The sequence below is a fragment of the Oryctolagus cuniculus genome, chromosome 5, assembly GCF_051225735.1.
Source record: "Oryctolagus cuniculus isolate XC-2025 breed Fujian yellow rabbit chromosome 5, ASM5122573v1, whole genome shotgun sequence".
NCBI classification, from domain to species: domain Eukaryota; kingdom Metazoa; phylum Chordata; class Mammalia; order Lagomorpha; family Leporidae; genus Oryctolagus; species Oryctolagus cuniculus.
This window is the reverse complement of record NC_142871.1, coordinates 14,865,121-14,892,708: the sequence shown is the minus strand read 5'-3', so window position 1 is coordinate 14,892,708 and position 27,588 is coordinate 14,865,121. Positions and strand designations below refer to the sequence as shown.

General features: G+C 40.6%; 1 long non-coding RNA gene across 1 annotated transcript in view; it reads right to left on the bottom strand.

The window, feature by feature from the left end:
- The window catches only part of LOC149126419 (uncharacterized), a 92,334-nt gene extending 65,363 nt beyond the window's left edge, over nt 1-26,971 (bottom strand). The window contains exon 1 of the long non-coding RNA XR_016233622.1: nt 26,484-26,971. This is a non-coding gene — a long non-coding RNA (uncharacterized LOC149126419). The remainder of the gene's footprint in view (nt 1-26,483) is intronic.
- Nucleotides 26,972-27,588: the final 617 nt, after the last annotated feature.

The window sequence follows — 27,588 nt, the reverse complement described above, 5'->3', positions numbered from 1 at the left end:
AGAAAATAGCCCAAGTACTTGGGCCCCTGCACCCACATGGGAGATCCAGAAGAAGCTCCTGGCTCCCCGCTTCAGATCAGCACAGCTCTGGCTATTGCAACCATTTGAGGAGTGAACTAGCAGAGGAAGACCTTTCTCTCTATCTCTCAATCTCACTGTAACTCTACCTCTCAAAAAAATAAATAAATAAAAGAATGGTGAACACATGCAGAATTCCATCTTTGAATAGTTTTTAGTAGGCATGAGATTTTAAACATCACAAATTGGCCCTGTTCTGTGATCTTTTTATACACAGTTTCTTTAATGAACTAAAACTCATGTTGTATTTAAGTTCTGAAAATTGAATGGAAATCTAAGTGTTTCTCTGTCCATATTTAGATTAAGCCCTACCATATAGGAGAAAATACTTTTTTATACAAGTATTTTTTTCTAAAAATTCATAGGATGAACTTAACTAGAAAACCTACGTATTCTAGTTCTCTGTCTCATTTGTAACAACTCAGTAATTTCCCACCAGAATTGGAATAAAGCCCAAATTCCTGTTTCCTACAAGACTTGCATAAACTTAGCCTCACCCATGTCTTCTCCAACACTTCCCTATCTCATTGCCTATTTTCTGAATATTCTGGACTTATTGTATTCCATGAACATCCTGGGTTCATTCCCAAGTTAGTGCTTTAGCATCATGTCCATGATGCTTTTCTCCTAGATTTCAAATAGCTATTTCCCCCATCACTCAAGTTGCAGTACCAATGTTGCCCCCTCAAAAGATACTTCCCTAATCACCCATTTGAGTATACACCCCAGCTTGGCTACCTTCTTTCCTATTGTCGTGTTTTATTCACAGCAATACTTGACACTTAAACTTCTTATAAGTTTATTTATTATATTATCCTTTGTTACAATATCAGATAGAAGAGACTAGAGACCTTGTCTTTCTTGTACTTAGTTTCTATTCAATAAACACTTCTTCAGTGAGTGAACAACTGAATAAATGACTATTCATCCTATTGTAAAATATCTCCAGTACTGACACGGTGGTGCAGCAAGTTAGGCCACTGCTTGTGACATTGGCATCCCATATCGCAACCATGGTTTGAATCCCAACTACTCTAGTTACCACCCAGCTCCTAGCTAATGAACCTGTGAAGGCAATGAAGGTGGCCCAAGTACCTGGACCTTGACCACCCACATGGGACAGACCCAAATGGAGTTCCTGGCTTCTGGCTTTAGCCTCACTTAGCCCCAGAGGAACTGCCACTTGGGTAGTAAACCAGAAGATGGGATCTCTCTCTCTCTCTCTCTCTCCCTCTCTCTGTCACTCTGCCTTTTAAATAAATTTTAAAAAACTTTTAAAAGAACTTTTAAAAATCTCCAAAAGAAGATAACATTTTACCTAATATTTAGTTGAACTAACTTGTAAGAAAGATTTTTCCCCTTGATATTTATTCAAAAATCCATCTTTTAGCTACTATTATTTTTTTTCACATTCTGTTCTTCTCAGAATACATTGTACATATTTAAATTTTTCCCCAAGCCAAGTAATTTTAGTTCCTTTAATCTACTCTCTTGGGTTTTAGGCATTAGTATTCCAACAAGGTGGCTGTCCGGTCCTTCCCTGAAACCTATTCAAATTTCCTACCTTGTTCTAAATTTTAGGAACTTGGAAAAGCAGCCATAATATGAATAATGTCCTGACCAGTGTTGAATACATAGGAGTCATCATTTAATTTACAAAAGGGTGGATTGATAGTTAATATCAATTTGTTTCCTTTATCTTTTCTTAATGAAAATTAAAATCTTATTACTACAGTACACATGCATGTAGAAATATTAAATTAAAGTTATATTCCTTATTGTCTTAATTTCCTATTTTCATCATTTTTGAAAAGAAATAAGGATGGTTTAATATTTCCAGACTTTTAAAATGTAGTTAAATAACCTTTAAAAATGGGAGTAACTATAAACAAATGTTTTCTTCAAACTCTAATTGATAATTAATCCCTCTTTGTCCTTCCTCCTTTGTCATGAGCTTCAACAATATTACATTCAATTTGTTGGGTGGCCTCTGACATCTGGGCTGCACAAATCAAATCAATGGATTTGACATTATAGAGCTGCTCATGGCGTGCCAGACTCCACGTCACCTTTGAAGCAGTCTCTCAAAAAGTTTGAAAGAGATCAGGTCCCATTTCATGAATATGGTTAGAAAATTACTTGTTCTGCAAGTAGGAAGAATGTCATCATGTAGAAAAAAGACCTGTGATTTAGACATATTCCATCTGAAACTAGGTACACTGTATAGAGCAGAGTGAAGAATGTTGAGAATGGTGGCTCATGCAGTCCTGGTATTTTGCCAAAAGTAAAAATCTGTCCTTCTTTTTATCCTCTTGCCAAAGTCTGTCTTGTATAACAATTTTGCAATGAACAGAATCTGAAGAGTTGATGGATATAAAATGAATAAGGCAGCTAGCAACTTTGCCAAAAGAAAATAAAAATCTCTCCAGTATGCACAAACTGACTTACCATTGTATCTTCATATATGAACATTATTTAATGATGTTTACAGGCTACTTTGTCTTTTTGTTTTCATGAAAGCTATATGTACACAGGATTTCTGCATAGATTCAAATGAAAAAAGAATGTCCTCCAAGCACAGTCTCAGAGTTCTGCTGAATTGGATCCCCATACCACCTTCATACTACTGCCATCAATGTCAATCTGTCTCATACACTCTCTGTGGCTACCTCAACCATTTGCTTGGTTTCCAGATTCTCTCAGAATTTGGCTTTATGCTATCTACCTAATTTTCCAATAAACTGCCACTCTCTAATAGTGTGCAACACCCTAACGTGTTTTTTTTTTTTTTAAGATATCACCCCTGTTGATCCCAAATCTTCCTTCTCCTCATCCATTATAGTGCCCATCCTTCATAGTCCAGGCCAAATTATAACTTTTCTTATGAAATGACCCTTCATTGCTACCCTTCTTAATCCCAATAACGCAACACCCACTACTCAGATTAAAGAAGTTTTTTTCTTCTTGGGATCTCAGAATTCAAAATATATCTTGAATCTATTAGCACTATATATGGAATTGGTGGTAACTAAATTCATACATTCATTGATTGGTTTGTTACAGGTAAATTTCATGTCCAACATGATAAAAGGAAGTGACAACCAATGGTGCAGACTGAAAGGAAGCAGCATTATAGAAAAAGACTGGTAAGATATAAAAGAAATTTAATAATTTTGGAACTTAGTAACTTTCTTAAGTGTTTGCAAGGCTAATGCACTCTACTTTCTGTTTAGAAACATTGGTAGTAATTAGATCCACAAGCCATTTATAAACCTGCTAACAGTGAGTGAATGTTTGCCACATTAGTTAAGATGTCACATGTATACCAGCAACCCATGTCAGAGTAGCTGGGTTTGAATTCCAACTCTGCTTCTGATTTCAGTTTCCCTGAATTGTGTATGCTGGGAAGCATCAGTGAAAGCACAAGTACTTGGGTCTCTGCCACCCATGTGGGACACCCAGATTGCGTTCCCCCCAAGCCGTCAGAACACATTCAGAGTCAATGGGTATAGTTTAAATTTTTGAAAAATCCATTAGTTGATTAATTCAGTCAAGAAATATTTCTTGAACAATGATGTGCCATGCACTTTGCTGTGTTCAGGGAACACAAAGTGGAAAAACACAGTCCCTGCAGGTGAGAACTGGTATTTCACACTTCATACATGACAGCCAAGCCAAGTATGTACCATTTGCAAGCTTATTAATTTTTATTTTTTGAAATGCAGAAGGACAAAGACAGAGATCTACCATCTGCTAGTTACTTCCAAGATGCCTTTAACAGTAAGTCAGAGTTAGGATAGGCAGAAGTCAGGAGCCTCAAGCTCCATCTAGGTCTCCCTTGAGGGTGGCAGAGACTCAGATACTTGAGTCACTATTTGTTACCTTCCAGGGTGCTCATTAGCATAAAGCTGGATCAGAAGTGGAGACAAGACTTGATCCCAGGCACTCTGATATGGGATGTAGGCATCCCAACCAATGTCTTAATCCACTGTGCTACAACACTTGCCTCATTACACTCATTTTAGGGATCAGCACTGTGGCACAGCAGGTTAAGCCACAGCCTGCTACTCCAGCATCCTGTATGGGCACCAGTTCAAGCTCCAGCTGATCCACTTCTGAAGAGCTCCCTGCTGATGCACCTGGGAACACGGTGGAAGATGGCCCAAGTCCTTAGGCCCCTGCACCCACGTGGGTGATCTAGAAGAAACTCCTGGCTTCTTCCTGGCCCAGCCCGAGTTGTTGCAGCCATCTGGGGAGTGAACCAGCAGGTAGAAGATCTCTCTCTGTGTCTCTCCTCTCTCTCTGTGACTTTTTTTTTTTTTTTGACAGGCAGAGTGGACAGTGAGAGAGAGAGACAGAGAGAAAGGTCTTCCTTTGCCGTTGGTTCACTCTCCAATGGCCGCTGCGGCCGGCGCACCGCGCTGGTCCAATGGCAGGAGCCAGGTACTTATCCTGGTCTCCCATGGGGTGCAGGGCCCAAGTACTTGGGCCATCCTCCACTGCACTCCCGGGCCACAGCAGAGAGCTGGCCTGGAAGAGGGGCAACCGGGACAGAATCCGGCGCCCTGACCGGGACTAGAACCCGGTGTGCCGGCGCAGCAAGGCAGAGGATTAGCCTAGTGAGCCGCGGTGCCAGCCTGTAACTCTTTCAAATAAATAAATAAACATTTTAAAAAGCTCATTTTAGTATTACAAGAACAATTTTAAACTGAAATGTATAATAAATGTTAATAGTTACAAATGAAATCTTTAAAAATAAATGTAAATTCAAAATTCAGAGAGAGGAAAAGAACATTTTTTGGTACATTATTAGATGTTCTTGTTTGTTATACATAATCCCTAAGGGTAATATTTTGTCAATCTACCTTCTTATTATTTTCTAATTCTGATATTGTTATTATGTGACTTTAATGAGCACATTAAGATAATAAATGAAATGCCTTAAGTAATGCACTTTGGTACTACATTATAAACATAAGAGAAAAGTCAGACTATTAAGAGTGTTCCAGGGTTTAATTTTTTAAAAAGATTTCAGCTCTGATGAAAAAGGAACTGAATTATTCAAAGTTATATTATTTCACAATAATATACCCAGATCTCATTCATGCTTGCTTATTCCATATGCCTGAGTAAATCTATCACTTTTAATTATATGCTCAATATTTCAACACCAATTATTTCCAGCTAGCAGTGCTTTGCTATGTAAAAGCTACTAAATTAATCAGAAAGCAAAGATTATATTAAATACACTTTGAATTTGGAAGAAAAATAGATGAAGCATTCAATATAAGATAAAGTTGTAAAGAGGTACTTTTCTCTAAAGGGAGGAGAAAACTTCCACTTTGCTTATGGCTCTGTCTAAATAATGTTGGAGTTTGTGGACTCAAAAGGCTTCCATACTCTGGGCAGCTCATGACAAGAGCCTTCGATGATCACTGATGCCATAAATAAGAGTGCCAATTGTTAAATCGAAAACAGGAGTCGCTGTACACCTGCTCCGCACATTGGACCTCTGTCCTTAAAGAGTTGTACTGTGAGAATTAATGGTAAAACTTGTCTTCAAACAGTACTTTATACTGTGTGTGTCTGTGAGGATATAAGCTGTTGAAATCTTTACTTAGTATAGAGTTGATCTTCTGTAATTAAAGATAATTAAAAATGAATCTTAATGAAGAATGAGATGGGAGAAGGAGTAGGTGAGATAGGAGTGGGGGTGGGAGGTTGGGTATGGGGGGAAGAACTACTATATTCCAAAAGCTGTCCCTATGAAAATTATATTTATTAAATAAAAGCTTTCAAAAAAAGATAAAGTTGGTATAAAATCAAAACTACAGGAAAAATGAGGAAAAAACATGGCTTTCCTTATGTTGACACATACTATTATATGTAGAATGCAATGAGAATTACCAATATGGAAGGCAGTTAAATGCTGAATCACATTTAAAATATCATTTTATCTCTGTTATGTCTGTTTCTCTTGCAATCTTGTTAAAAAGTTATCATTTAAAAACACAAATTTCTGAGGGATGATGACAAATGTGCTTTTGAAAAAGCAATAAATATAATAATTCTGTCCACACCCTTTATTTGATGAAAGGTAGATTATTCTAAATATAATTGTCATCTGAGAATAGACACATAATCATTTTATCCCTATGACTCACTTCTGCATCATTTGTAGCCTTAGCTCTTTTTCCCTTTCTTCATCTGAGATGGTCACTAATAGCTCCAGGCATGGAGAGCAAAGAAGCTGATAGTCTCTATAAAGGTCAGTCTTAGTCATAGATAAAGGAGGTGGGGTATGATTTCAGAGGCATCAGGCAAGGTTACTGTTCCAACAACATCTTCTCACCAAGTCCAAAAGTTATACCATAAGAGGTATGATTTTATTGCACTTAAGGATAAGACATGGGGGGTGAGTAGGGGCTGGCACTATGGTGTAACTGGGTGAAGCTGCCACCTGCAGTCCCAGCATTCCATATGGATGCCAGATCAAGTTCTGGCTGCTCCACTTCCAATCCAGCTCCTGCTAATGTCTCTGGGAAAGCAACAGAAAATGGCCAAGTGCTTGGGCCACTGTACTCATGTAGGAGACTGGAAAGAAGCTCCTGGCTCCTGGCTCCTGACTTCAGGCTGGCCCAGCCCCAGCTATTGTGGCCATCTGGGGCTTAAACCAGTAGATGGAAGACCTCTCTCTCTTTCTGTCTTTAAGAAAAGAAAAAAAAAAAAAAAGGTCATAAAATCCAATCTGGCTATCTCTTACTTCTGTTACCTTAAAAAAAAAAAAAAAAAAAAAAAAGCTAAGAAAGGATAAGACATGGTACTTTGAATTAAATTTACAACAATGTTTACTATCAAGCTATTCTACAGAGAAGGACTTTGTAGGTAGAGAGGCAGAAAAGCAAGCAAGCGAAGTAAAAGATCCCAAGTCCCCACCATGTGGAGATCATGGATGGATGTTGCATATTCAAACCTAGGCACATCTTGGGAATCAGACACATAAAATATAGTTAAAGTTGGTTAGTATTTGTTAAGTCCCATGGTAAAGATGGGTGAAAAAGAGACAAAAAAAAAAAAAAAACCTTAAGATGGTTTTGATTTGTTTTCAGGACTTGGGAGGACCATGGCGAAAGGATTAAATGGTCAGATGAGCTGGTACCCTGGAAAGGACTTAGTTTAATGTGCAACACATAGAAGGCAGTCAATGGTATTAGTTGCCAAAATTATTCACATTTCCGAAAGTAGAACAGAAAATTTCTCATGGCAGACAAATTAGGTAGATATGATGTATGCATGGAAAATTACTAAGGGAAACCATTCAGCTAATCCATTAATGTTGACATCCTGCCATGATACTTTCTGGTCTTATAACAGTTGTTAGTTACTCTCCTAATGATACCAGTAGTTCACAAGGCCATTCTGCAGCTATTCTAGGGAGAAGGGGAATGCAATTTTCTTCTCACTCCTCATATAAACCTTCAGAAGAGGTAGTTCAATTAAATAAAATTACATGTTTGACACATGGTATAGAATAGCAGGGAGAATATTCTGGATTTAGTTATAGTACTTCTTCCATGAATGAATCCACAGGAATAAATTTTTAATTAGATAAATCATAAAATATGATTAGGACATGAAGGAATAGACTTTCAACTAATGCGCACATATACAGTAGGCATGAAGAGAAGGGGGAAATAATGCCCTCTTAGAAATGTCCATGGGACTGGTGCTGTGACATAGAGGGTAAAGCCACCACCAGTGGTGCCAGCATCCTATATGGGTGCCAGTTTCAGTCCTGGCTGCTCCACTTTTGACCCAACTCCCTGTTAATGTGCCTGGGAAGGCAGAAGGAGATGTGCTGCTGCACCCATGGAAGAGACCTGGAACTGTATTAGAACTAATGTTAGAAAATATATGTACTATGTACACATATTTAAGACTGATGTCATTTTTCCCCTTTCCATTTTTGTGAGACTGTCGTGAGATTTATATGGCCACTTTACATATCATTTTTACGCCTACTACTTAACTTGGCCAGTAATTCTAGGGCATAATGTAATGGCAATGGTAGGGCCCACCCAAAGTCTTCCTTATCTTCAAGGTATCAGCTGCTCACATTGTGGCTGCTTTTGCTTCCTTTCTGATGCCTTCAGACTGAAGTTTGTATTCCATCCAGCTTTCATTTGGTTTTGGTAAGAGGAAAGATTAGTCTGATACAAGAAACACCATTCTTCTGAAAGATATCTGGATATCAAATTCAATCAAATTCTTTTTTTATTTATAAATGATCATATTAGTATTTTTCTTGTATTTGCTTAATGTAAATGGTAATGATTGATTTTTGAATGTTGAACCTCTTTTGCAGTCTTGGGATAATTTCAACTTGATTATGATGTATTCTCATTGCTATATGATAATGTACTGATATGCTTAGGACTTTTGACTCTGTATATATGAGGAAGACTACTTTGTAGTTTTCACAGTGCTTACATGTAGATAAGAAATCTGGGGGCTGGCGCTGTGGCGCAGCGGGTTAATGCCCTGGCAAGAAGCACCAACATCCCATATGGGCACCAATTCGAGACCTGGCTGCTCCACTTCTGCTCCAGCTCTCTACTGTTGCCTGGGAAAGCAGTGGAAGATGGTTCAAGTCCTTGGGCCCCTGGACCCGTGTGGGAGACCAGGAAGAAGTTCCTGGCTCCTGGCTTCGGATCGGCACAGCTCTGGCTGCTGCAGGCAATTGGGGAGTGAACCATCAGATGGAAGACCTCTCTCTCTCTCTCTCTGTGTGTGTAACTCTGACTTTAAAATAAATAAATAAATCTAAAAAAAAAAAGAAAAGAGCCGGCGCCGTGGCTCAATAGGCTAATCCTCCACCTTGCGGCGCCGGCACACCGGGTTCTAGTCCCGGTTGGGGCGCCGGATTCTGTCCCGGTTGCCCCTCTTCCAGGCCAGCTCTCTGCTATGGCCAGGGAGTGCAGTGGAGGATGGCCCAAGTGCTTGGGCCCTGCACCCCATGGGAGACCAGGAGAAGCACCTGGCTCCTGGCTCCTGCCAGGATCAGCGCGGTGCGCCGGCTGCAGCGGCGGCCATTGGAGGGTGAACCAGCGGCAAAAGGAAGACCTTTCTCTCTCTGTCTCTCTCTCACTGTCCACTCTGCCTGTCAAAAAAAAAAAAAAAAAAAAAAAAAAAAAAAAAAAAGAAAAGAAAAATAAATTTGGCCTAGGACATAGCACAAGACAAGAAGCAGAAACTAAGATTATTGACCAAATCGGGATGTTCCTACAGCTTTTCCTCCATTTAAAGGAATAAGAAAACTCAGCAGATCAGAGATGTGACATAAACGCTTTAGAATATTTGGATCTTGAAGGGAAAAGAACAAAATAACAAACAATACAAAACCCTAGACCTGAGACAGTGTGAAAAGATAACAAGAATTTAAATTATTTGTATTAGGTAAGAATTTTAAGGTAGAAAATTTAACTTAAATGATGGAAAAATAAATCAAACCTCTGGGAACTCAGCATAAGCAGATACAAAATGGGTCTTCAATACATTTTTATAAAGATTTATTTATTCATTTGAAAGTCAGAGTTACACAGAGAGAGAAGGAGAGGCAGAGAGAGAGAGAGAGAGAGAGGTCTTTCATCTGCTGATTCACTCCCCTATAGCTGCAACTGCTGGAGCAGTACCAATTTGAAGCCAGGAGCTTCTTCCAGGTCTTCCATGTGGGTGCAAGAGCCCAAGGACTTGGGCCATTTTCTACTGCTTTACCAGGCCACAGCAGAGAGCTGGATTGGAAGTGGAGCCGCCAGGATACAAACTGGCACCCATACGGGATGCCACCACTGCAGGTGGCGGCTTTACCTGCTGTGCCACAGCACCGGCTCCTTCAATACATTTTTACAACAGAAGTTCCTATGGCTGGCGCTGTGGGTAAAACTACCATCTGCAGAACCAGCATCACATATGGGTGCTCCACTTCTGATCCAGCTGTCTGCTATGGCCTGGGAGAGCAGTGGAAGATGGCCTGAGTCCTTGGGCCCCTGCACCAATGTGGGAGACCCAGAGGGGGCTCCTGGCTCCTGGCTTTGGATTGGCACAGCTCCAGCCATTGCAGCCAATTGGGGAGTGAACCAGCGGATGGAAGACCTCTCTCTCTCTCTCTGCCTCTCCTTCTCTCTGTGTGTAACTCTGACTTTAAAATAAATTAAAAAATCTTTAAAAAATAAAATAAGAGCATAAATAATGCTGGATTAAGACCCTACCATGATGGTTATATTTTAGCTTAATCACCTCTTTGAAGAGCATCTCTCTAAATAGAGTCACATTCTAAGATCCTGGGGATTGGAACTCCAATACATTAATTTTGGAGAGGACACAATTCAGTCCTTAATGTGGTTTATACCACTAAACTATTATCAGACAAAATAGTATCTAATGCAAAATGCATTAAGGGCTTAATTACAATGTGATAAAGGGGAAAATGATCAAAAGAGATCTAAAAATCCCAAAAACTAGCTGTACAAAAAGAATTGGGCTCAAGATATAGACATCAAATATTGACAGTATTATAAGAAGAAATAGACGCATCCCTATTCACAGTAAGGGATTATAATATATCTCTACAAAAACTGATAGATCAGTTAATAACAAGTAAAGACTTAGAAGGTTTGAATAATACAATGAACAAGCGCAGATAGAAGCCTATGTATAACAAATAGAGAATACACATTCATTGAAAGCAAACAGGACATTTATAAAATTAGAGTACACACCAGCCAACAAAGCAAATCTCAGAAAAATCAATATGCTACCTGCTCACTTCTTTTTATATAGTAAAGCAAAATAAAAAATCACAAGCAAAAAGGGACATGAAATTTAATTCACTTATAAATTTTTAAAGTATTTATTTATAAACCATCATTGGGGCCTATAGAGAAATAGTAATTGGGATAATAGAACATCGGAATGAAATATCAGTGAAAATAATGCATGTGAATACTTTTGGTCTATGGTTGATGTAGTTTTGTGTAGGCAATTCATGACCCTAACTGCATATGCCAAAAAAATAAAATAAAACTTTAAAGCTATTTATTCCTATTTGAGTGAACATCTGGTGCAGTGGTTGAGATGCTGCCTAGGCTGCTCGTATCCCTCATCAGAGTCCCTGGGTTTGTCTTGGCCCTGCTTCTTATTCTAGTTTCCTGCTAATGCACACCATGGGAGGCAGCAGGTATTGCATCAAGTACTGGAGTCCCTGCCACTCATGTGGGAGACCCAGATTGAGTTCAGGGCTCCTGGCTTTAGACTACACTAGCTTTGGCTATTGCAAGCATTTGGGGGAGTAAACCAGCCAATAGAAATTCTGTCTGTGTGTGTCTGTTTCTGTCTTCCTTTCAAATAAAATAAAATAAAAATAAATAATATATTTTAAAACATTCCTTCAACTCAAAAAATTAGAATCAGGATAGTGGCCAGAATACAACTACATTAAAGGAAGGAAAAATAATTTTTCAAAAAATGACTGCCAAGTATTAGGCCATTCTGTATCCTTTGAGTCAATCCCAAGACTATCCACAAATTGAAATCCCCTTGAAAATGGGACCATATTTTTCCAAGATTTTGTTCCTACTGTGTAACTAACACATAGTCTGATTTTTAAAAAAGACAGCTCTTATACCGAGTGGAGATTTGGTGGGAGTAGGAGCAGTATCTCCAGTTAACAAGGCCTTGAAATGATCTTGCTGTCGGTTTTCTATCTTTGTTGAATTGCACATCAGGAAAACTTTCTTGAAAATATTTCACTTAATCCTCAGGGATCAAGTTTCCATGGAATATATGAGCAGCCTTGAAAGGGTTTATGGAAAATATATATTAAAATATTATTCATGGATTTCAAATTTTTTGCACCACAAATAAACTTAACTTTTAGTTCTGCTTTCTTTAAACTGTTTTGAAATTCCTTACATTTAACTTATTAAAAAAATCATAATATGCCCATCCTTACATTTGATGCATCCTTCTTTTACAGCCACTAAATCAGAAGATTAGGACCTTGACTATGACTTCCATTTATACCAAAGCCATTTTAAAATGTAAAGCAGAAATATATTAAAATATGATAGAAATTATGCTTCATACATATGTTGTTCATAGGTAATTCTCTAAACTATTGTTATTGAAGGAATTCTTCAATTTGACTACATTTCCAAGTAGTTTTAATAATCATTAGAACACAACCATGGCACAGAAGAGCAGTTTCTGTGGAGTCCCCATCTGTGATGGTACAAAGGAGACAGAGAGAAAAGAGTGAGTGAACAGAACTGCCTTTACAAACAATTATCAAACAGCTTGCAGCTGAATAATGCCCCTGCTTCACTTTTGTAAACAGAAAATAAAAGCACAGTATTTTTCAGGTGAACTCAGTGTAGTCACTGATAATTCCATTTTGTTCTCTTCTCTTTTCTTTTAGTAGAAGAATAAGAGTCCTCAAATGCACCATGAGCTAACTAATGCTGCTGATTTATTCAACCAAAAAAAAAAAAAAAAAGGATTTGAAGTAAGGACAGAACGCTAGAGATATAAAATCTATGGTGCTTTGAAAATTCATAGTTTTTTTAAAATTCATAGAGACTTAAAGGAAAACACTATTATTTTGGTTTTGAACCAAACCAAAGGTAATTTCAGAGAAGAGCTAATCAAAATATTCTACGACAGAGGAGTTAATTTCAATTTAGAGAAGTACAACTGAGTACCAAGCCACAATATTCAAGTTCATGTTTTAAAAAGCAAGAGTTCAATCTTTATAGATGAAAGAAAATGTGTTTTCTAATTTAATGAAATAAATTTGTAAATCATTGGAAAAAATTACCTCATTATTATTCCTAGCTTATTAATAACATTTGGAAGTACTATGTGACAGATATGTTGACCACTCAAAATATAAAATTCTACCAAGATATACCACTGTTACAACTATTTTTTCTATTTTATAAATTATTAAAAACTTTAACTATTTTACAAATTATTATATTTTGGTGACTAAAAACTTGAGGGATTGGATTAAGATGGTAGAGTAGGCAGGGAGCTTGCTGCTCTGGTCTAGGAGAAGATAGTTTTAAAAAAGTGGAAAGAGTGCAGTCTCAGGAAGGAGTTAGGGAGAAAACAGCAGAAGAAACTCTACACAAATTGGAGGGACACAGTGAACCTATGTGGAGGGTATGGATATGCACAACTCAGTACCCCAGCAGCTGAGAACCTCTGCACCAGCATGGAAAATGAGGTGAGACCAGAATGCAGCAACCCAAGCCACTAAGTAGAAAAGGTGCAGAAGAGCCTAGAGGAAATCCAGCTTGGAACCCCATGGTGGATAGTGTACCTGCCAAACTAGAGGAGAAAAAACAAAGGATGGGGACACATTTCTCTCTCCCTGATCACCCTGCAATGGCATATTGTAACAAGCTGATAAAGAGCAGCCTCCATTTTGGACATATGTAACAGCTGTGCCAGCTCATGTCCATGCTCAGCGAACAGCCAAACAGAGACTCCTGAGTCTGGTGAGGGAAACAGGGGACTGGATACTCATGACTGTGGGAGACTTGTGAGCCAGGACTGTGAAAACACTGAGGCTGAGTGGGAGGACTCAGGGTGTGGATGGGACTTTGGGCAGTCACTGCGGGAGGCTCCACACAAGTAGAGACACTGGTTACCTGGTGAGGGACACTGTTGGGGAATCTGAGCTTACACTGGGGACTACACAGATCCTTTGTGTGTCCCTTATGGCAGAACAGATGAATAATATACCAACTGGTATATATAGTGCCCTGGCACTGGTCTCCTTTAAGGAGAGGAGCTCAGCTGAGTCTACACCAACAGTCAAGAACAAATTTCTGCTTTGATTTTTTAAAAAAGAGAGAGATTTACAACACCAAATGTGGGTGTTTCACCTCAGACACACCCTTCACCTTGGAGAACTGAGCAGAGCTTCCTGGCTGTACCCACCACACACCTCTAGGTATTTACTGAAATCAGACATTCCAGTAATCTACAGAGGAATAGTATAAAGATAAAAGCTGCCACAGTAAAAAAAAACAAAGAAACTAACAATTATCTACACAAAATGCTGAATAACAAACCCAACAACTCAAGAAACAAGAATAAGGAAGACAATATGACACTCCCAAAAGAGCAGAACACTTCAGTAATATTGGACTGTGAAAATGATAAGATTGAAGAAATGCCAGAAATGGAATTCAAAAAATTGATCATAGGATTACTTAGATGTAATTAGAAGCAAATGCATGAGCTAATGAAATCTATACATGACATGAAAGATTTCTCCCATGAAATTGAGATCTTAAAGAGAAATCAAAAAGAAATCTTAGAAATGAAGAATTCAATAGAACAAATAAAAAATGCAGTGGAAAGCCTTAACAACAGAATCAGTGAAGCAGAAGAATGAATATCTGACTTAGAATACAAAGCACAGGGAACTATACAGTCAAACCAAACACAAGAAGAAATTAGAAAACTAAAAAAGTTTTAGTTGGTTGGTAATCTACAAAATACTGTCAAATGACCTAACATATGGTTTCTAGGAGTTTGTGAAGGTATGGAAAGGGAGAAAGGATTAGAAGACCTTTTTAGTGAAATAATAACAGAAAAAAGTCCCTAATTTGGAGAAAGAAAGAAACATCCAAGTACAGGAAGCACAGAGAATTCCTAATAGACATGACCAGAAAACTTCTTCACCACAACATATTGTAATCAAATTCTCCACAGTACAACACAAACAAAGGATTCTAAAATGTGCACAAAAGAAACCTCAGATTACTTTCAGAGGATCTCCAATTAGACTTACAGCAGACTTCTCATCAGAAACCCTATAGAGGGCCGGCGCCGCCGCTCACTAGGCTAATCCTCCGCCTAGCGGCGCTGGCACACCGGGTTCTAGTCCTGGTCGGGGCGACGGATTCTGTCCCGGTTGCCCCTCTTCCAGGCCAGCCCTCTGCTGTGGCCAGGGAGTGCAGTGGAAGATGGCCCAGGTGCTTGGGCCCTGCACCCCATGGGAGACCAGGAAAAGCACCTGGCTCCTGGCTCCTGCCATCGGATCAGCGCGGTGCGCCGGCCGCAGCGCGCCGGCCGCGGCGGCCATTGGAGGGTGAACCAACGGCAAAAGGAAGACCTTTCTCTCTGTCTCTCTCTCTCACTGTCCACTCTGCCTGTCAAAAAAAAAAAAAAAAAAAAAAAGAAAAAGAAAGAAAAGAAAGAAACCCTATAGGCTAGGAGAGAATGGTGAGATATATTCCAAGTCTTAAGAGAAAATAATTGTCAACCCAGAATACCATAACCTGCAAAGCTCTCATTTATGAACAAAGGTGAAATAAAGACTTTCCCTGACAAACAGAAACTGAAAGGATTTGTCTCAACCTGTCCAGCCCTGCAGAAGATGGTTAAGGAGGTGCTGCACTGTGGTTAAAAAAATAAAAATGAAATCCAGTCATTTGCAATAAAATGGATGAATCTGGAAAACATGATACGTAGTGAAATAAGCCAGTCCCAAAGGGACAAATACCATATGTTCTCCCTGATCTATGAGAACTAATAGAGCATCAAAAAGGAAATCTGTAGAAGTGAAATTGACACTTTGAGAAAAAATGACTTGAACAGCCCTTGTCTTGACTGTAAAAGAACAGTTTTTTTTTCCTTCTTCTTTGTACTATTTGTTGAACTCTTTACTTAACATAGAGCTAATCATATATGTATGAAGTCAATTGAAAATAGATCTCGGGGCCAATGCTGTGGCACAACAGGTTAATGCTCTGGCCTGAAGCTCCGGTATCCTATATGGGTGCTGGTTCAAGATCCGACTGCTCCACTTCCAATCCAGCTCCCTGCTATAGCCTGGGAAAGCAGTGGAAGATGGTCCAAGTCCTTGGGCCCTTGCACCCACATAAGAGACCAGGAGGAAGCTCCTGGCTCCTGGCTCCGGATCAGCGCAGCTCCGGCCATTGTGGCCAACTGGGGGGTGAGCCATCAGATGGAAGACCTCTCTCTCTCTCCCTCCCTCTCCTCTCTCTGTGTATCTCTGACTTTCAAATAAATAAATAAATCTTTAAAAAAAAGAAAATAGATCTCAGTAAAAAATAAATAAGAGTGTGAATAAGAGAGAAGGTGGATGTTTGTAACTTTAAAGCTGTATAATTCTGCATACATTCCCACAGACTTACTTAAGGGTACAATTTAAAAACTTGCCATGGGATTCCAAATCCCACTAAGCTAGTTTGTAAAAATGCCATCTTAATTGTTAAAGTGATCATTTTAAGTGTTAAAGTGAATATATAAATAGGATCAAGTGTGAGTAATTATAGTAGATAGAATCCAAAAGGAGAGAATGCTCCAACATGGGAAGCAGTTCACAGGGCAAACTCATAGAAAGATAATTGCTCTAAATAGCACTCTGACCTCAGAATCAGCCCTTAAGACATTCTGGTCTGGCTGAAAAGCCCATGAGAGCATTTCAGGCATGGAAATCCAAGATATTGTGGCAAAAATAAATGTCCTACAGGAAGAATCTCCATGAGTGAGAGCCCAGTGAAAAGAAATGACCATCAAAGAAGGATGTACTTTTCTCTGAAGGGAGGAGAGAACTTCCACTTTGCTTATGGCTTTGTCTAAATACTGATGGAGATTATGGATTCAAAAGCCTTCCATAGCCTTGGCAGCTCATATCAAGGGCCTCAGGTGATTGCTGATGTTATACATAAGTGTGATAACTGTTAAATTAACAATAGGATTCACTGTGCACTTACTTCCTATGCAGGACCTCTGTCCTCAATGAGTTGTATTATGAGAGTCAACAGTGAAACTTCTCACTTTTTTTGTGTGTGCATGTGTGCGCAAATTGTTGAAATCTTTACTTAGTATAGAGTTGGTCTTCTGTGTATAAAGTTAATTGAAAATGAATCTTGATGGAGAATGGGAATGGGGATGGGAAAGGGAGGAGGAGGTGAGGTGGGAAGAATCACTATATTCCTAAAGTTGTACTTATAAAATTTGTACTCCTTAAATAAAAGGTTTCTTTGGGGAAAAAACTTTTGAAAATACAAATTTTATAAAAGCAATTCACATTTAATGATGAAATATATTAAATACTACTAAAGTGACATCTACAGATGTATAATGTATAATATATGTATTCTATTCATGTTGTATTAGCTTTTTTTATTTTTATTTTTTGACAGGCAGAGTTAGACAATGAGAGAGAGACAGAGAGAGAGTTATAGACAACAAGAGAGAAGCAGAGAGAAAGGTCTTCCTTCCATTGGTTCACTTCCCTAATGGCTGCTGTGGCTGGTGCTGCGCCGATCTGAAGCCAGGAGCCAGGTGCTTCCTCCCTGTCTCCCATGCAGGTGCAGGGACCCAAGCACTTGGGCCATCCTCCGCTGCCCTCCCAGGCCACTGCAGGGAGCTGGACTGGAAGAAGAGCAACCAGGAATAGTACCTGGTGCCCCAACAGGGACTAGAACCCAGGGTGCCGGTGCCACAAATGGAGGATTAGCCAAGTAAGCCTCGGCTCTGGCCCATGTTGTATTAGCTTTAGTTACTACAGTGAAATCTCTAAGACAAGCAACTTATAAGAGAAGGAGGTTTATTTGACCTCACGGTTTTGGAGATTCACAGTACAAAGGCATGTAGCCTCCCCACCCCTGGTTTGGCCTCAGGTAAGGCTGGAGCATAGCAGTGGGAGAGCATGTATGGAAGAAGATCACTTGTGATCCAAGAAGCTGGGCCAACCAGGTTTTTATAACCAATCCTCTCAGGAGGCCTACCTTCTGAGGGAGCATCCCCAGTGTCCAAAGGCCTGCATCTAGGCCTGCATCCCAAACATAACTGGATTAAGTTTCCACCCTGTTTGAACTGTTAACTACGACTTTGGGTATTAAACATCTTCATGAATTTCGGAGCCAAATCTTGTACAAACCATAGCATAGGTATTATAGACAGTTTTTACAATATATTTCTATGTAACTGCACCTTATATGTATCACTGCATATTTCTTTCTTCTTTTCACAGGCAGAGAAGTTTTATTATCTCACATGAGACATCTGTCACAGAGAATGACAGTTATATCAATTTTGCTTGGCTGCTCACCTCCACCTTGATTTAGGAAACATACTTTGATGATTCACACGTACAACGTAAATGTAGCATTGACGCACAGTGATTTCAAGCTATACAAGGCCATAAATAAAAGGAAATTGAATCTTCCATACAAGTAATCCACACATGAAATCATTTTGTAAAACCAGAGTAATTTATTCTAAATTGGGATAATGGGTACAAGTCCCCCCAAATAAATAAATAAATAAATGTTTGTAGTTTCTACTTTTTAATTCATTTACATAGAGTTACACTCTTCCTCCTCCCCAAATATAGTTGCATTTTTTGTGCCTAACATACATTTTTTCTTTGTTTCATTTTTAAAAACATGTTCAATAAGAAGTAGTAAGTTCATTAATGGGTATAAGTTGTTTGTTTTCCACAATTGGCCATATTGGCTGGAAATGAATTTCTCAAATATTGATGTGAATAGAAATTATCTGGGGTTCTTATTAAACTGCTGACTCTGATTCTTATTTTGTAGGTCTGAAATGAGACTTCACATTTCTGGCATTTTCCCAGCCGATGCTAATGCTGCTGGCCAGTACAGGGTTCTCTATGCCCCAGGAGAATTGAATGCTTCAGCCATACCCTCTCACACAAAGACACTCAACCAACATACACTGAGCAGAAACTGAGGACCAACCATTGTGCCTTCCAGAAATGAGAATTTAAATGCAAGCAGGATTTAAGGTTCTATTTTTCTTCATATTTTGCTTATTCCATTCAGTTATGAAAAAAGGCTTGAAAAACACCTTAGGAAAAATATTTATTAAATAATTCCTATGTGAATTTCTCCTGCTAAGCACCATCTAAATCCTGGTGGAAAGAATCCTTATACAATATTATTTAAGGAAAGCTTCACATTCTTGCTCCTAACAATATAAAAACTCCAACAGTCATTTCACTTACAAGAATCAACCAAAAGTTCATTTTCTTCAACTCTCCCAACCTTTCTTCAAGGTAAGGAAATCCTGTGAACAGAAGACTGGTTTGAGAACCAGATTTGGGTTAAGGTACAACAAATTACACTTACTTTTTTGACACTGAGAAAAATTTATCAACTCTCTGAGCATTGTTTTCTTTCCTGTAAACATGAGTTAATAAAAATTACTGGGCAGGTGTTGTGGTGCAGCAGGTTAAGTCACACTTTGGGATGCCCACATCCCATATCAGAGAGCTGGTTTGAGTTCTAGCTCTCTTGCTTCTGATCCAGCTTCTTGTTAATGCACCTGGGAAGCAGTGGATGATGGCTCAAAAACTTTTGTTCTCATCACACACATGGGAGACCTAGATAGAGTTTCTGGCCCAGATGTGGCTATTGCAGGCATTTGGGGAGGGAAACAGTTGGTAGAAGATCTCTTTCTCTCAGACTCTGCCTGAAACCCTGAATTTAAAAAACCATTTTTTTAAAGTCGCAAACAGAATGAAATTCTTTGAAAATCACCTATTCATTTATACCACATTTACTGAATGGCTAATTGCTAGGTGCTGTTCCAACATGGGAAGGACTAATGAGCAGTGGACTACCACATCTCCCTAACATGTGTGTTGGGTGTAAATTATGCATTTATGTGGTCATGGGACATACCTGACACTAAAAAGTGGGAGTAATTGGCTTTGTTTCATAGCTTTCTGTTCTTAAATGCTTTTTAGGCAACTCTTGGTTAGTAGAATTGCTGTTTTCATAAACTTTCATGGCAGCTGTCACATATATAGCACTTCCTGTATGCCAGCCATGGCCCCAAGTGCTTTATAAAAATGTCTAAGCCCATGGAATCCTCACAACAATGCAGAGGCAGGTAATTTTTCTCATTTTAAAAGTATGAGAACACTTGCTCAGAGACAAAATTAAAGAATTGTCCAAGGCCACAGAGCTGTCAATCAGCAGAGCTAGGATCTAAATTCACATAGGTTGACTTTGGAGACCCTACTCTTAATCATAACACCTTGGAGTAACAAAATTAGAACCACATTAAGCTAAGAAAACTTCATGTATTGAAGCAAAAGTGCCAAACTGTGGATTAGCCAGGTTTATCATGCCCTCTGGTGGAAGAACCAAAGAAGGAACAGTAAAAGAACATTAAGAACAATAGGAAGAGAAAACAGCAAGCTATGATTGATATTCTGAGCTCTTTAAAAGTTTGCAAGTTCAGGAAAATCTTGCAGGAACAAGACATGAGGATAGTGAGTAAGACTCCAAGTAATAGACATGACATAGATTGCTTGCATACTGGCTACACACAGCGAAGTCTCCAAAGGGACAACTGTGCAAAGGAAACAGCATACAAGCTCAAGGTCTAGATATCAGAGGTATTCATTTTATTAGAAATAATTTTAAGTAAAAAGTATTTGTCAGCATGCCAAAAAGCCTGATTGTGAATCCTTGTACATTATCTTTTCAAGAATAAACTGCTACTTTGTGTTGCGGTGTGGGTGCAAACTGCTGAAATCTTTACTTAATATATGCTAAATTGATCTATATATAAATACAATTGAAAATGAATCTTGATGGCGAATGGGAGAGGGATCGGGAGATGGGAGGGTTGCGGGTGGGAGGGAAGTTATGGGGTGGAAAGCCATTGTAATCCATAAACTGTACTTTGGAAATTTATGTTTATTAAATAAAAGTTAAAAAAATAAATTGCTAGCAGGAAGTGTGGCGCACCCTTCATTTCACTACTAGACTTTTTAGAATGGAGTTCTTGGGATCATGCCCTCCTTAAGGTTGCTGCTGTGCTCCTTATCCCTTCAGGCCAAAACAAAAGCTTGTCTAGAATAAGACATGATTCCTTTGCTCATCAGACTATACATTCATGGAGTTAAAGCCAGTGGGAGTTAGGTGTAAGCTGACTGGTGCATCTTGCTGGGCTCAGCATTGCATGTGAATTCATCAACAGTCTGATGCCTTTCCTGATCCTAGACAACTGGAGCAGGGCAGAATCGTTACTCTCTTCTACTTTTTTCTCTTTTCCTTTCAGTCCCACTTGTGTCAATCTCCTCACTTCCTGGAGACCAGATCACTCCCAGAAAAACTTGTCACTATTCTCTGGAGTGATGAGAAAGGACAGCTTTCAACTCCTCCTCTGGATAAGGATTCTCCTTTCTCTTCCTTTTTTTTTTTTATTTATTTTTTATTTTTTTATTTTTTGACAGGCAGAGTGGACAGTGAGAGAGAGAGAGAGACAGAGAGAAAGGTCTTCCTTTGCCGTTGGTTCACCCTCCAATGGCCGCTGCGGCCGGCGCGCTGCGGCCGGCGCACCGCGCTGATCCGATGGCAGGAGCCAGGAGCCAGGTGCTTTTCCTGGTCTCCCATGGGGTGCAGGGCCCAAGCACCTGGGCCATCCTCCACTGCACTCCCTGGCCACAGCAGAGAGCTGGCCTGGAAGAGGGGCAACCGGGATACAATCCGGCGCCCCAACCGGGACTAGAACCCGGTGTGCCAGCACCGCTAGGCGGAGGATTAGCCTAGTGAGCCGCGGCACCGGCCCTCCTTTCTCTTCCTTATTGACTCTCTCCAGAAGAGATTACTTGGGCATCTTTCTTCTGAGAATCTGTGACTTTATGTAAGTATTAGCTTATCTTGAGAGAAAGAACATGCTTTCTCCTGTATCTTGGACCTAGAACATTGAGTTATATATCTGCTTTATTTACCCTCCAATAATCTACCCTCCACTCATTTAAAATGTTTCCCATTTATACTCTGGAATGAGAAAATCTAGTCCTTAAAAATATTTAAATATTTTCACTTAAAATATTTTTAAAACTTCGAAGACTACTCCTTAAAAGTAAACAACCATGAGTGTGGTACAGCAAGTTGAAGCCTCCGCTTGGGAGACCTGCACTGAAGTCTCTGGTTGAGTCCCAGCTATTCCATTTCTGGACCCAGCTTGATTCTAATGTCCCTGATAAGACGGCAGAAAACAGCCTAAGTACTTGAGTTCCCAGCTCTGACTATTGGAAGCTTGCCCTCACTCCCTCCCTCTCTCTGTCTCTCTGTATGTATGTCATTCTGCCTTTCAAATAAAAATACATAAATAAAACCTAAAATAAATGTGTTCTAAAATTAGTTTAAAAAGCATCTGATTCTTTGAGTTGTCATAATCTTTAATATTACTTCCGAATTTCCACTTCTGCCATTGTATTACTAAGTCTTTAAATACATTTTCAATCGGGGCAAGCATTTGGCCTAGCGGTTAAGATGCAGTTAGGACAACAGCAGTTAGGACATGGGAGTACCTGGGTTTGATTCCTCTGGAGCTCTGCTCCTGATTCCAGCTTCCTGATAATTTGCACCCTGGGAAGCAGCAGTAATAGCTCAGTAGTTGGGTTCCTAACACCCATGTGGGAGACCTGGATTTGGTTCCTGCCTCCTAGCTTGGCCTCAGCCCAACCCAGTCCGTAGATATTTGGGGAGTGAACCAGCAGGTAGAAGCAATTTCTTTCTGTCTCTCAAATAAATAAATGTTTTAAATGCTAAGATTTCAATGAAGTTTTCATAATCAGCATAAAATACATATTATTTTCCCAATATGTGAAGAAAATTGATGATAAGAATTATTTTTCTGCATAGTAGCAAAGGAACTTTCAAGGATATCAGCATCCTTACCCTGAATTCACAGTCATTCGCTAGTGTGCCTCTTGTACAGCCCTTACCGTTTCTCCAGAAACCACATACACCACCTAAGACAGTCTCAGGGCATAGTACAACATTTTGCACATTTGTAAAATGGGTAAAGGGAGAAAAAAATGGGCATTTTTTTCCCATCTTTCAAGAGTTTTTTTAATAGTCTTTTTGTTCTGATCCTCTTGTTTGAAGCTATTTTCCTTCCATTCTGTTGCCATGATATTTTGCTTGCTCTGCATTTATTTCATTCTTGCCATATGTAGTATTTCATTCTGTTGCCATCTGTGTATTGTGTACACAGAAGGTACACAATGAATGCTTTTTAATAAACAGATAAGTGGGCCGGCGCCACGGCTCACTAGGCTAATCCTCCGCCTAGCGGCACCGGCACACCGGGTTCTAGGCCCGGTCGGGGTGCCGGATTCTGTCCCGGTTGCCCCTCTTCCAGGCCAGCCCTCTGCTGTGGCCAGGGAGTGCAGTGGAGGATGGCCCAGGTGCTTGGGCCCTGCATCCCATGGGAGACCAGGAAAAGCACCTGGCTCCTGGCTCCTGCCATCGGATCAGCGCGGTGCGCCGGCCGCAGCACGCCGGCCACGGCGGCCATTGGAGGGTGAACCAACGGCAAAGGAAGACCTTTCTCTCTGTCTCTCTCTCTCACTGTCCACTCTGCCTGTCAAAAAAAAAAAAATAAATAAATAAACAGATAAGTGGGGGCCAGCGCTCTGGCACAGCAGGTTAAAACCTGGCCGGCAGTGCCTGCTTCCACATGGGCACCAATTCAAGTCCTGGCTGCTCCACTTCTGATCCTCTTCCCTGATAATGTGCCTGAGAAAGCGGAGAGATGGAAGAGATGGCCCAAGTCCTTGGGCCAAGCAAGATGCTGGCTCCTGGCTTTGGCCTAGCCTAGCTCCAACTGTTGTGACCAGTTGGGGAGTGAGTCAATAGATGGGGAAGACCTCTCTCTCTCTGTAACACTTTCAAATAAATAAAATAAATCTTTAAAAAATAAACAGATAAGTGAATAACAGTAAGCTTCTACATGTGAGTTTTTAAGTCATTTGAAGATCCATCCCATCCATATTTTAACAAAATTATTTTCTGGTAATAAAGTTGCTTTCTCTGCTCACCTACTTAGGACACAAAAAAAAATTTTCAGCGCTCTAGAGTGAATAACACAGGTGATGGAAAATTTGACCTGAGATCATTCTCCTTATCAAAATTATAAAATGATTTAGGAAAGAATTTTTATTTTTATTGTCATAAATATCAAGATACTTGTAAAACTTCACATTTTGGCCATGGTAAAAAATGTACGGTAGCTAAATTTATTTATTGCACCAGAAATTGCATCAGTGCTTTTACTTGTACATATTTTTCAAATTAATCATTATGCTAATATCAGGTAGGTAGTATTACCTTCTCTATATAAATATGAAAACTGAAGCTCATAAATATCAAAAACCTTCCCAGTAATAAATAATAAATGGACAGGTCAGCATTCCAAGCCAGAGATTTCTAACAGTAAAGAATCATTCTTTCCTTTCTGGACACTAATATCCCAAGGTGTTTTAGACAAATAAACTTTAAGTGTATCTAATACATGATTATGTTGCTTCTTCTGTTTATGGGTACAATTATCTTTCGCATATTGTCAATAGAATAAGAATTATATTAACAAAACATAGTGTATATGTAGCCATCAATGCTTAGAAGAAAGGAGTAGTTTAGAAGAAGAGTTTCCTATCTCTTCACTTTCATCTAGTCAGCCACTTCTTTTCACTTACTTTAACTATGACATCATTGCACATGAAGTCCAAGCCTTTGGATACCAAACGACAAAGCATAGATGGACTTTCAGACTCTTTTTTTTCATTCCCATTTCCAGTATGTAAAGAGATCTTTGACTAAAAAATAACCCTTTTTTATTTTTTACTTACTTTAAATGCAGAGTTAGAGAGAACAAGCAAGCAAGCGAGAGAAATCTTCCATCCTCTGGTTCACTCCCCCAAATGGCTGCAACAACCGGGGCTTGGCCAGGCTCAAGCCAGGAGCCAGGAGCTTATTCCAGATCTCCTATGTGCATGCAGGGGCCCAAACACCTGGACCATTCACCGCTGCCTTCCCAGGTGCACCAGCAGGGAGCTGGATCAGAAGTGGAGCAGTCAGGAGCAGAGCTGGTGCCCACATGGGGTGTCAGTGCTCAACCCACTAACCCGTAACGTCAGCCCCAGGCAGATAATGATAACTACTTTAACACTCAGTTCTCCCAAATAATCAACACTCAATATCGGCAACAGAAAAACATGTGAAACCTCCTCCTCCAAGACACTTTCAACCCTCATTATTTAGGTCAGTTACCACACCACAGGAAAAGCATGATTAAAAGGATTAGCACATGATAATAGCATCTTTTTAAAAAAAATTTTATTTATTTATTTTTTTTTTGACAGGCAGAGTGGACAGTGAGAGAGAGAGACAGAGAGAAAGGTCTTCCTTTTGCCATTGGTTCACCCTCTGATCCTCGCTGATCCAATGGCAGGAGCCAGGTACTTATCCTGGTCCCCCATGGGGTGCAGGGCCCAAGCACTTGGGCCATCCTCCATTGCATTCCCTAGCCACAGCAGAGAGCTGGCCTGGAAGAGGGGCAACTGGGACAGAATCCGGCACCCCGACCGGCACTAGAACCCGGTGTGCCGGCGCTGCAAGACGGAGGATTAGCCTATTGTGCCGCGGCGCCGGCCGATAATAGCATCTTTAAGCCTAGGAGACAACCATGTTTGTGAACTAACCACGTTTTGTTAAAAGATAAAGCTCCATAAATGTAATTGCAAATATTTTCAGAGACTTGCAACTGGAAGGCAAACGTACTTAAAATAGCTGCTCAGGATAACTCAGCAATTTACAACGGTTTACAAAGTACAGCAGAGTTTCAAATTTTTATCCTTTCCGGCCTCAGGACCTTGGATAGAGGGCAGTCGTGATGAAAGAACTCTGAGTTTAACAAGTTTAACAAGGCATGCATTGTAGAACAGAGATCTTAAACAGGTGTGCAGAGAAACTTACATAATTTAGCAAGCAAGAGAATGGAACCCTTAAGGTGGGAAGGGCCAAGAGGCCTGCTCTTTCAAGTCTAGAAAAACTTGAGAGGGTTGGAACCCATGGCCCTGCACAGTTCTGGTGGTGGTTACAAACGGCAGTTGAAAATGAGCCATGTGATCAAAACGGCGGCCAAGGAGGGAGTGGAACAGAGGTTCGGGGACCCTTTTAAAAAGCAGGGAAGGCCTTCGGAGGTCAGGCGCTAGTCACTCACTGCCAGACTTCCCCCACTCCCCCAGGTGTGAGACAAAGGCGAGCGGCCGCGGACAGAGGGCGGGCCAGGCCAGCCGCAGGGCCCAGGCAGAGAGCCGGACAGTGAGCGGCCTGGGCCCTTGTAGGATGCTCCTCCCGCGTGACTGGCAGAGACAGCAGGGTGCGGCCAGGGTGGCCGGGAGACAGGAAAGCGGGCGAAACTCTGCCTCCGCGAATCACCGGGGAGGAGCCCTGGGTTCCATGAGACGAGGCCAGAGAAAGGCTGGAAGCAGCGTTCGCAGAGTGACGCTGCTCAGAACTCACCCTGGTCCTCGCCTGTGTCCCACGTTGACGCCACCTCTGGACGTGACCAGGATTGGTTGCTCGGAGTTTTGGTCATCCCACGAGAAAGGGAAGAGCCGTGAGCCGCTAGCGAAGTTTGCAGAAGAGAAGTAGTTAAGAGAGTACACCTGGCAGGCCAGGTGGGTGTCTCAGTAAAGAACTCAGAGCCAGGGGCCGGCGCTGTGGCGTGGTGGGTAAAGCTGCCGCCTGCAGTGCTGCCATCCCATATGGCCGCCGGTTCTAGTCCTGGCTGCTCCACTTCTGATCCAGCTCTCTGCTCTGGCCTGGGAAAGCAGTACAAGATGGCCCAAGTCCTTGGGCCCCGCACCCACGTGGGAAGACCTGGAGGAAGCTCCTGGCTTCTGGCTTCCGATCTGCAGCCAACTGGGGAGTGAACCAGCAGATGAAAGATTCTCTCTCTCTCTCGCTCTCTCTCTCTCTGCCTCTCCTTCTCTCTGTGTAACTGACTTTCAAGTAAATAAATAAATCTTAAAAAAAAAAAAAAAACAGGCCAGCGCAATTAGCTCAATAAGCTAATCCTCCGCCTGTGGCACCAGCACCCCAGGTTCTAGTCCCGATTCGGGCGCCGGATTCTGTCCCAGTTGCCCCTCTTCCAGCCCAGCTCTCTGCTGTGGCCTGGTAGGGCAGTGGAGGATGGCCCAAGTGCTTGGGCCCTGCACCCGCATGGGAGACCAGGAGGAAGCACCTGGCTCCTGCCTTTGGATTGGCGCAGTGCACTGGCCACAGCGGCCACTTAGGGGGTGAACCAACGGAAAAAGGAAGACCTGTCTCTGTGTGGCTCTCTCTGTCTAACTCTGCCTGTCAAAAAAAAAACAAAAACAAACAAAAAACAAAAAAAAAAAAACAAAAACAAAAAAAAACTCAAACCCCCCCCCCAAAAATAGCCTTTAAAGCAAATAAAAATGACATTAGTAAGGCAATATTTCACAAAGCTAATAAGGAAGGGGAAAGATTACTCCTGAGAAAAGGAGTAGAGAAAGGTTTTTGTTATTATTATGTACTTTGCAAGGCAGACACATAGAGACAGATAGACAGCAAGAAAGCTCGCATCTGTTTGTTCATTTCC